Raw genomic sequence first — 12,200 nt, 5'->3', positions numbered from 1 at the left:
ATTAAATCGATCATACTTTTAAGCCTAATTTTCTTCCATACATATTCTTTTTGTTTCGTCTAAACTTCTGAGTTTTTGAAGACATACACAACTGACTTGACGTCTTCCCTGACACTAATCAATCGTTTAATTATTTACTCTGTTATATATTTATAATTAAAACCCAATTATACCCGTTACAGTATTATTTTTAATATTATTCAATAATATATTATAATTCTTTTGATATTTCAATAATAATAATAATTTTGGTGTGCCTTTTGCCATATTTTACTAGTTCAACTACTGCGGCTTGTCAGAGTTGATTGTTCAACTACTACTCCTTTCATAGTCTAACTTAAAAACGTTGTCAAAACATAAATATTCAATTATCTGCGTTATTTTGCGCTTCAATCAATTCAAAATTGTTTATATTTTAATGAAAATCATTAATTTGAACTAATAATTATAACTATATATATTAAAAGTAAGGTCAAATACGTTTTACTTTGAAACCTGTTTAACTACTGGGTACTTTACCTTATTCAAATTATATTAGGATCTCGGCGATCTCGCTGTGGTGCAAGCGAGACACTAAAAAACACGGGAGTGCTGAAGGGTTAAAATCATTATTACTCTGAAACGATTTATTTTTATTGAATATTTATTAGTTATTATTAACTATGTATTATTCATTTAAAAAAAAATGCTTTTCCCACTAACATCTCAATGAAAATTTTGCGCTGAAGCCTGGCTATACGACTAACCGACTAACAAACAGTACGACTAAAATTAAGATAAAATGTACATTCATATAGATTGTAGATTTAGTAATTTATTTTGATAAAAAAATCTTAAAATTTCGGGGTTTCACATAATTAATTAAGAGAAAAGAACGACAAAATTCTGTTTATTCAAATTTTACATAAAATAAATTTACTGTATAGTAGAACAGAGTTGAACCTAATTCATAAATAAAACGCAAAACAGCGATACTCTTATAGCGAGGCTTGAGTGCAAACACTGTTAAGCACAGTAGTGGGGGAACCTCAATTCTAAGATCTTTTTCCCCTGCAGCCCTGAACTAGTCTTGAACGAGATCCGACTATAAATACAAGCGCCTTGGGAAAACTCAATTCAGCTAACTTTTCCAAACCAGTATCGCCATCTCTTATTCGTTGAATAAGTATTTTAAGACTACTGACGTTTCCACTCTTTAATTTATATACACTCGTTGTCATTAATGCCTGGTCCCCCAGACTACAAAATCTTAGCCATGCAGGGGACATTTTTTTAAAAAATATTATATAATATTTTGATTCAATTAATAAATTAATAATTATATACATATATACATATTTAAATTACGATTAAAATTTGAATCTGAACTCATAAACTGCTGTTGGTCCACTCTCTACATAAATCACAGATGTATTTAAATGAATCTTTCTGCATTTGTTTATATGTTTTGTTAAAATAATCTAAACAAATGTAGTGTGAGTGTTTTTCACAAATGATCCAGCCACCCTGATTAAAAAAAAGTATTTGACAGGATTAAAAAATTTTTTTTCCTTATGAATGCTATCGAATCCTGAAAATATGATTCAGAAGGATTTAACATGATTCAAATTTTTTAATTCTGTTAAATGCTATTTAATCCTGAAAACATGATTTAACAGGATTTGAAATGATTTAAACTGTTAAATACTTTTAAATACTATTTAATCCAAAAAATATGATTTAACAGGATTTAAGATGATTGAAAATTTCGAATACTTTCAAATACTTCTAAATCCTAAAAATATGATTCGTAATAATATAAGGCGACTCAAAATTTTAAATACTATTCAGTAATTTTTCATTCTAGAAATAAGATGTAAAAAGATTTAAGATAATTGGAAATTCGAAACACTCTATATAGTATATATACCCGGGAAAAAAAATTTAATATATAATTATATAAAATTTTATATAAATGCTTTAAATAAAAGGAGATATGAGTTTTGGTTTGATCTAATTTTATATAGTTATATATAATTTTATATAATTATATATAACTATAAAGTAATATATACAATAATTGTCATGACTGAAAAAAAAAATTAATTTCACCGACTCATGATCTTGAACCCGGGTCCTGCTAGTCTGAAATCTGAGGTGTTATCCACAGTGCTGTATTACACACTTGACAAGAGGTGTTAATTGTATTAATTTGAATTCAAATGAACTTGAGAAAATTAAAGACATCAATAAATGATTTTATTCATCATTAAATGATTCTGTTATTAGCATTGTAGTAAATAATATTATTGTTCATAGAGTCAAGAGACCATTAGCGGTATACCCACTAATATCAGGGCGATAATGACTTCTTTTGGTAAATTGAAAAAAATCAGAAGTTAAAATTTTTTAAACTTAACTTGAATTTTTTTTATTTTTATATCTCAGTTTTTGATAACTTAATTCTTTGTTGAAACTTCAAAATTTTTTTGCTGTCATCCTGTTTTTGGTCTTGTTAATGTATTTCTAAGAAATTTGAAAAAAGTTTGTATACTTTCTAACATTTCTAAATGCGGTAAATCCAAAAATTTTTTAGACTTTATAAAATTTTATAAATCATTGTGAAATCAGTTATTCCTAGGGTTTCACACGAGATCGAGATTTTTCTCGTCTCGTCTCGTCTCGTCTCGATTTTACGAGACGAGACCGAGACGATACACTTCCAAAATTATTTTGACGATACCGAGACCACATACTGCGAGACCCGAGAGTCTCGTTTTTTGTCCCGTCGAAATTTTTTCAGCCGGGAAATAAATAGACAAGAAATATCAACGGTCAATTTTTTTCTTAAACAAAAAAAAGTCTTTGTAGGTAACTATACACTTATGAAACTTAAAATATGGTGACCATCTGTAAAATATCCAATGTTATAATTTTGCGTTTTCAGTAATTAACTTACTTGAAAAAAATAAAATCTCAAGTGAAAATGAACCTCAATACAATGTTCTCTTACCTATTTTTTCACGTCGATTTTTGAAATAAAGAATTTTTGAATATATAGGGTGGCGAAAAACGGACTATTTTTTTTTTTTTTTTTTTTTTTTTTTTTTCTAGTCTCGAATAAGAATTTCTTGACTTAACACATTTTAAGAATCCTCTCGAAAAATTAGATTGATAAAAAATTTTTAAAAGTCGCTCACGAATTTCGGAAATTTCAAAAACATAATTTCAAAATACAGATTTTTATTTTTTTGTAATTTTCTTTCTTGTGACAGCAATAGTTTATGTTTGTAAGCGACTTTTAAATACGAATATCAAAGCTCCTCTATTTTTTCATTATTTTCATCATTACACGTTGGTATCGTGATAAACAAAAATAAAACTCGAGATATGAAAAAAAAGTATATATTATTTGCATATTTCTTTTTTTTTAATACAGGACGTTGTATTTCGGTGCAATGATAATAATTGAATTATAAAAAACTCAAAAAATTAATTCAATGGAGTAGTTACATATTATGAATTAACATTCGAAATTCATAAGCAACATTCAAAAATTTATTTTTCGAGCTGAAACTTTTAGTATAGTATTGGTTTTGAGGATAGAAATTATCGATGCTACAAGAAAAAAAAATTAGAGAAATATCCCAATATCGATCGTTTTTCGAATTTTCTAATTTCGTGAGCGACGTCTTGAAAATTTTTTATCAGGCTGATTGATTTTTTGGAAATGGTTCTTAGAATATGATAAACTACAAAATCTTATATACGATACTAAAAAAAAAAAAAATAGTTGGTTTTTTTTTGCCATTCTAATACGTATACATATATATTAATATATAAATTATATAAATTCGAATAATACGGAGAAGAAAAATCATATGATGTAGGCTTAACATTTTTCTAAGATTGAAAATAATTATTTTTTCAAATTCATTCAAAAACAAAAAAGTACGTGATGTAAACACATGTCAATTTAAAAAAAAATTGACATACCATAGAACAATTTTTTCTTACTTTTCTTTCTACACATCATTCTTGTCTTCCAATCGTCCTCAGAAAACCCTTTGGAAAATATCGCCACATTTTGTCTTTTTTTTTTGCTGTTACTACCTATAAGTCTTTCCGTGAGAGTAATTTTTTTTTTTTTTTTACAACAAACTACACAAATATTAGCTTTAAAATATTTTCAAATTTAGTTCAAGCAAAAATGTCGTTGAGTGTGGATGCTAGCAGTGAAAATCCCAATAAGAGACCGAGATTATTATTTTCGAATATCTTCATCCCAGGTATATAGAATCAGCCGAAAAATGGATAAGTATATTAAATTTTTTATAACTTGGTGATAAAAATATGAAAAAATCATTTTTTCAGAATTGTCGACTGGTTCATTTTGCCCCAGGTATCATGTGTAGGGCTAAAAATGCGCACATATGTCGAGTTATAGTAATAAGAAGAAAAAAAAAATTTTTTTTGATCAAAGTTTCAGGGGGGCCTACTTGTCCCAGGGGGCCTTCTTGCCCCACCCTCTCCTCTCCAAATAACTCATTTTATAAGCGTGACATTATATTGCAATTTGACATTTTTTATTTTTTTCCGTACACACAAAAAAAAAATTCTCGACTAAAGGTAAATATTCTTGATTCAAGAAAATTTTTTTGGAGACCTAAATTTTCTCAGATAAAGTAGAAATCTTCTCCAACCAAGACGAATTCTCTTGGCTCAAGAAAGTCTTGACTTGGTTCCCGAAAACGTTTGTCTTCAAAAATATTTTCTTGACTCAAGATATCTGTTTTTTCTGTGTACATAACACCAAATAACGAGATTTGACGAGACGATACGAGACAGGCTGTAACGAGACGAGACCGAGATCGAGACGAGTATCTGATTTTTTTCAATTTACGAGATCGAGACGAGAGTTTGAAATTCTCGCCTGGTTTCGTCTCGTGTGAAACCCTAGTTATTCCGAATAATATCTTACATTATTCGATCATATCTAAATTATTTGAAAAAATGTTATGATTCCACCCGCACAGCTTAATATTCACTCAGAAATTCCCATTAGATAGAATTTCTTGAAACTCAATTATATAAAATTTTATATAATTATATAAAATTATATAAAAAATTTTAGACAGAATGTATAAATATGTATTATTATATATAAAATAATAGAATTATATATATTTATATAAAATTATATAGAGTTTCATATAATTATATCTAATTACATAGAATTTTTTTTTCCTGTGCTCGAATACTTTTTTATTTCATAAAATCACGATTAAAAATACTTATTAGAGATGGAAACTTTTTAACTTCCCGCTGATAAAATTAAAAATTTTCAAAAATCGAGGTTATTGTTTTTATTTCGTTTTTGGAAAATAGAGTTTTCATCAGATATCGATGTTTTGAGGTCCTAGGAAACTTCCCTGACTATTCCCACGATGGTGTCTGTCTGTTTGTCCGTCTGTGTGTGTGTGTTTGTAAGTTATCGTTATCATAAGAAAGCCGGAAAGTTTTTTTTGGAATTACTCCGAAATTCCTATCTCGATCAATTCAAATTTGAAAATTCTTTGTGCGGCTTAAAAAACTGCGTCGAATCCCGCCAATCGCGTGAAAATCAGCTCATTCCTTCAAAACTTATGGCGGCTTGAATATTAAAAAAAAAGTCTTTTATTAAACTTCTATCAGACCTTTGAGCTCGAAGAGCTCAAAAACGTAATAACTGCAATTTCCAGAGCTTCAGTATGAAATTAGTGGGAAGTTGCAGGTGTGGACTTTAGGATCAATCGTTTTCCTAATTTTCCTTGAACTAAATTCGAAGCTGAATAAATTCAACTTTATAAGTCAAGTGGATAATGTGATAACTAGAGCGAAAAGTGTATTAGGTTGTATAATAAGGCTGGGAAAAGATTTCAAGCAGTTGTAAACCTTACGACAACTGTATATGACGTTAGTTAGACCCATACTGGAATATGGCACGGTGATCTGGTTACCGTATTATGCGGTACACGTTGAAAGACTGGAGGCTGTCCAGAATCTATTCATCAAGTGTATTGTCAAGTATTGGAAAGCAAAAGGTGCAGTGATGAATGCTGAAGATGTGAAAACCAGTTTGGGGATCATGAAATTATTTCAGGATTAAAAAGTATTTGATAGCATCAAAAATTTTAAATTCTAGTTGAATCCTTTTATATCCTGAAAAAATATTGAAATGGAAACATTTTTTCAGGATTAAAAAGTATTCAATAGCATTAGAAATTTTAAATGCTACACTGACAAAAAATTTCTCTTTGGACAATTAAATTGGTTTTGTTGAATTCTATTAAACTAAAATTTATTTGGGACAACTATATCCCAGATAGCCAGAGTTGTAGTATAACTAGTTGTACTTCAACAGTTAACATCAAGTCAAGTTAAACTTTGCGTTAACTATTTCATTTGTAACTGTTATCCGCAAACTGCGTTCAATTCGCTCTTAAAGTTAACGTGAATATATTGCCGGAATTCAACCATAAGTTTAGGTGGAAAAGTTGTATAGTAACTACAAATGTGAAGTTGCGGATGAATTATTGTTAGAAGTTGGCATTATTTTATTTTCTATACTTTGAATAGCAACTGTTAAAGTGAAGTTACATGTATTTTTACTCATTATTTAAGACATAAGGTATTTTATAAAAATAACGTCAAGTTGACATTTGCTACTAACCTAAAAAAAACTGCAGCTGAAATACTGTAAAGTTCAAAATTTGCAATAAATTATTTAAAAAACAAAAAAATATACATTGTGTTTTGAAATTTGTTCTATGTAGATTTGTACATAATTAAAATTAATTTATTATTAAATTAATAAATTAAAAAATTTATTATTTTTAAATCCAAGAATTGATTATTTATAAATAGTAATTTTTATAATGTGCTCATCAGGGTTGTAGTTGATTGATTCAAAAAATTATGTTAATTTATGACATGCATGTAAATTAATCGCTATGTAGCAAAAAGAGTAGAAAAAACAATGAACTATCAACAAACAACAATTTAATGTAATCGTAAGTAAGTATTCAATTATTTTCTTAGTAATTATGACAATATGAAAAATTGAGTATACATATATTAAAAGTATAATATTTTATTTTTTTAGTATCATACAATTGTCAACATAATCATTACATATTGTATGACGTGAAGACCTGTGATTTTCCTCCATCGAGGTAGTATTTTTTTATCTTAAGTAATATTAATATCCCTATAGTTTTATTAGTTAATCTTTTTTTATTTTTAGCTGTGATGCTTAAGAGTTACTCAAATTATTCCTTGGCTGTTCACGTAATAAATTTTCGAAAAGCACTTACGGCAGCGTGTGCTCGAGTAAATAAAAGTGCAGATAGCTCGGGTGAAGAAACGGTGGATCAAGACGGTAAAGAAAATGGAAGTCAGTCGAGAAGTGAAAAGAAAAACGGGAAGAAGAAAGGCAAAAGAATTACTTTAAAAAATGTTCATTTATATTCCAAAAGTGCTGATCAGCCTGTGATTGATCCATCTGTCACTGAGTGATAATAATTTTTATTTCTTATTGTTTATCATGAAACTTAATTGTATCGTTTTCTTTTTATAATATCACTAGTTATTTATTGTTTATTATCGTTGTGTAGGTTTGAAAACCATAAGTAATTGACGTACTGTAAGTTGGTTAATGTGCTCTAATTTATCAATAAAAGAAAATTTAAAATTATAATTTTTTTATATAATTTAAAAATATTTGAGAAATTTACATCTTGGAGTCTCGTTTCAACAGTACCGCCATCTACCGCCTACTTTTTTGTGGTTGGTAAGATAGGGAATTTTTTTACCAGTCTACATTACCGATGTACGGTTTTTTGGTAAGTAACCGAAAATTTCTTTTGGCTTGTGACATAAACGAAAGTTTCTCTGAAGTTTGTGTTAACTCTTTAACATCAACTCTTACACGCAACTTAGTGTCCGATTCCGGCAATAGATTTACGCAAAGTTTCTCTTCTAACTTGACGTTAACTTTCGATCAGGTGTGCTATCTGGGATAAATTTTATTACGTCAATATAATCTATTTTATCATTTTTAACAAATGATTTAATAGACTCTATTTGGTTGACATTAATATTTCTCTCTCTAAGATAATAAAATCATATGGTAGAGTTAAGAAAATATTTATTTAATGGACAACTAAACTATTTTGTGGTGCCAACAAATCCAATTATTAGAGCAAAATATTATTATATTGACTCTAATAAATATTAATTAGACACAAAAAAATATATTCGTTTAGAATAAATAGATATATTTGTTTGAGGTTAATAAATATATATTTGAACCTAATGATTATTGATTTAAAAGTTATAGTGTTAGGCAGCAGCAGCTGGAGTAGTTCGGTGCTCGCCACTAGATCGCGCCCACCATTTATGGTGTCCCTGGTAAGATACTTATTTCAGAGTTTTTATATTCCGAGCTTAAAACATTTATGGGACGATTTATCCGCTTCAAATTATTGATAGTAATATAGGGGTATACTGTATTACACTATGACATTAATGTTTAATATTGATATTTATCCTGAACAATTTTTGTCATAGTACGAAAAAAAGTACTTGTGAAGGAAATAAATAATTTTTCTAAAAATGCATTTATTGAACTGTTGAATAAATATTCTGTCACTTAAAAATAATATTTAATTATTAATAATAACTCGTTCTCTATAATGACCACTCATACATTTCATTATGACTACTTTATAAACTCTACAGGTAATCAATTTGATTTTATGCTTGCTACTAAACGCGTAATTATCTTTACTAAATATTTTATAGTTTCTAATAACTCGTTTTGTTGGTGGACTATAAAATATTTACTTAAAACAACCAAATATATGATTGGCAATGGGCAATCAAATCATTTTCTTGTCATAACTAAAATTTAGTTGTCAGGAGAAAATTTTTTTCTCAGTGTACAATTTCTAATTCAATTCTAATTTTTTTTATTTACTTCTTCTAGAATACTCTTGATGTCATTTATTTTCCAATAGCAAAAACTATGAAGTTTAATGTAACTAAAACTTATTCTGCAAATTTATTATATGTAAAACGAATTGATGATATTGGTGATAATCCAGCACAAAGTGAATCTCTCTTCTCGGATCTTTGCAATCATTTTAAATTGAAAATCAAAAACACGATAAAAAGATTTCGTACAGATTTATATTTTGCTTGGAAAAACGATCTCAATAGTTTGAGAACAAAAATTATTAAACAATTGAAATCAAACCAAGATAACTCAGTGAAAGCTTCTGAAAATTCTTAGCCGAATGCTCCATTATCAAGCACTGAACAAGATTTAACTGATGCTAGTGATGCCAATAATAATACGGGAGAATTGATTCGGCAGTTAAGCCGTCAGTTCAGTAACTCATCGAAATCTTCTGAAGAAACAATAGATAAAACTACTAGTGATGATGGTACAACTAAAATAAAAAATAATTACAATTATATTGGCACATTAGTTGTTCCTTCCACTAAAGTTGTGCACGATGAATCGATAATTTCCGATCTAGTTCATCAACATTTACGCGAGTCATTACCAAAGAAGTTTGATATCAATTGTTCCATTATTTTTACTGGCTTCAAGTCATGTCAAGATAACCATTTTCGTGATTACACACAAAAAAAGGAATTCTTGGGTCAAGAAGAAAATCGTTTCCAAAAATAAATTCTTAAATTAAAATATCCTCTTTTCTTGTTTGAAAAAATTTTCTCTTGGTAAAAAAATTTTTTTTTTTTAATTAGAGTATATAAAGCTCTTCAATAAAGAAATTCAATTTTGATTTAAAAATATAAATTTTTGCTTTAAATGTTTTTAGTTTCTCCGAACAAGAAAACAACTTGGTTGGCTCAAGAAAATTTAGCTCTTGGTTTTAGAAGATACCAACTCATTCTAAAAACATCGTTCTCTCGAATGTAGTCGATATCGATTCATTTCGATACATCGAGTTTTTAAACGGAGGCACATTTAACTTACTCCAAGTAAAAATTAATTTATTTAAAGATTTGATAACATTTAGTTCAAAATAAATGTAGACTTTATCTGAAAACAATTAATTTTAGATTAAAAAAATAAAAAACTCATTTTAAAACTAAATTATACATTAACGTAAAATAAAAAATACTTTTATTTTAAAATACAATAATTCAGTTCAATTTTAAATTAATTGTTTTTATTAAAAATTCAATTTTCAGAGTATATACAATTAATCATCAAAATATATTTTGATTCTTTATTACAATAAAAATTTTTTTTTTGTTACAAAAATAAATGAAAGGTTAGGTTATTTATCCTGGCTCCATCGACAGCATCAACTGCATGATATATACCACACTAAAAAGGAAACAATTTTATATAAATTTAGGATCAGAAATGATAACAAACTTGAGTATCTGATATGATTAAAAACAGCATAAATAATAATTAACTTACTTTTTTGTGATTGAAACGACACCATTTAACTTAACGTGAATCAGGAAAAACACCAGATATAATGACTAATAACTACAATAACTTACATTTTTACCGAACACTTCAATTCAAAACAATTTATGTATATGAATTAGTTAATTGTATAATTAATAAACTAATACTATTAGAATATTGGTGTGTAATATACATATAATTGCACATATGCGGCGCCAGCGCTGAACAGACTCGTTTCATTTTTTTGGGATCTTCGGGCGTCTACGTGCATACACAAAGTAGTGTCCGAAGTAGAGAAGCTGCATAGACTCGAGTGCTCCTGTTATCCGAATGCTGCTATGGAAAAAAACCAAGAGCTTGATTTTCTTGACTTGAATTTTTTTTATTTTTGTTTCAAGCAATAGCCACTAGTTGGTTTAAGAAATCTGACTCCTTACGTAGAGAAGTTAAATTTCATAGAATAAAATATTCAATATACATGAATGAAGAAATTCAAAATATTAATTCAAAAAACAATTTACTTTCTTTAAATATTTTTTCTTTTTGAACTAAAATCATATATTTTTAACTTAAAACTTTAACCCATTTGGGTCGAAAACATAACTTTTTGAATCAAAATAATCAAAATTAAGAGAAAATTTTCTTCAACCAAGATTTATTCCATTTTCCTAAATATTCTCTTGACTCAAGATAATTCTCTTTGAACCAAGATAACCTTTCGATCAGTGTACGCATTTTGTGCCCAACCCAATTGTCAAATAAAATTTAAATTCCACGGAAATATGATCGGTCTTAGGACTAAAATCAAAATTTTTTCAACTTTGAATACACCAAATCATAATCTCAAATTAGCTTACTAACTACGTGGTTTTCAACGGCAAAACATCAAACAGCATTTGAGATATGTAAAACCTAGAGCAGCTCGTAACTCGATGATAAAAAAAATGGACAAATCACTCGCTAAAACTGACGGCAATTACACTGAGAAAAAAATTTTCTCCTGACAACTAAATTTTAGTTATGACAAGAAAATGATTTGATTGCCCATTGCCAATCATATATTTGGTTGTTTTAAGTAAATATTTTATAGTCCACCAACAAAACGAGTTATTAGAAACTATAAAATATTTAGTAAAGATAATTACGCGTTTAGTAGCAAGCATAAAATCAAATTGATTACCTGTAGAGTTTATAAAGTAGTCATAATGAAATGTATGAGTGGTCATTATAGAGAACGAGTTATTATTAATAATTAAATATTATTTTTAAGTGACAGAATATTTATTCAACAGTTCAATAAATGCATTTTTAGAAAAATTATTTATTTCCTTCACAAGTACTTTTTTTCGTACTATGACAAAAATTGTTCAGGATAAATATCAATATTAAACATTAATGTCATAGTGTAATACAGTATACCCCTATATTACTATCAATAATTTGAAGCGGATAAATCGTCCCATAAATGTTTTAAGCTCGGAATATAAAAACTCTGAAATAAGTATCTTACCAGGGACACCATAAATGGTGGGCGCGATCTAGTGGCGAGCACCGAACTACTCCAGCTGCTGCTGCCTAACACTATAACTTTTAAATCAATAATCATTAGGTTCAAATATATATTTATTAACCTCAAACAAATATATCTATTTATTCTAAACGAATATATTTTTTTGTGTCTAATTAATATTTATTAGAGTCAATATAATAATATTTTGCTCTA

The 12,200-nt window shown here is 27.9% G+C and overlaps 2 long non-coding RNA genes across 2 annotated transcripts; both read left to right on the top strand.

The window, feature by feature from the left end:
• Window positions 1-6,512: 6,512 nt before the first annotated feature.
• Window positions 6,513-7,710, top strand: LOC130672485 (uncharacterized). Its single transcript, XR_008990707.1, has 3 exons — window positions 6,513-7,035; window positions 7,124-7,193; window positions 7,265-7,710. It is a non-coding gene; the product is annotated as an uncharacterized LOC130672485 (long non-coding RNA).
• Window positions 7,711-7,901: 191 nt separating this feature from the next.
• On the top strand, window positions 7,902-10,796 carry LOC130672486 (uncharacterized). The gene is made up of 3 exons (XR_008990708.1): window positions 7,902-8,430; window positions 9,008-9,768; window positions 9,870-10,796. It is a non-coding gene; the product is annotated as an uncharacterized LOC130672486 (long non-coding RNA).
• The last annotated feature ends 1,404 nt before the right edge of the window (window positions 10,797-12,200 follow it).

The sequence above is a fragment of the Microplitis mediator genome, chromosome 7 (assembly GCF_029852145.1).
Source record: "Microplitis mediator isolate UGA2020A chromosome 7, iyMicMedi2.1, whole genome shotgun sequence".
In the NCBI taxonomy this organism is placed as follows: domain Eukaryota; kingdom Metazoa; phylum Arthropoda; class Insecta; order Hymenoptera; family Braconidae; genus Microplitis; species Microplitis mediator.
Note: the sequence above shows the minus strand (reverse complement) of the source record. Positions and strands in the feature narration are given on the sequence as shown.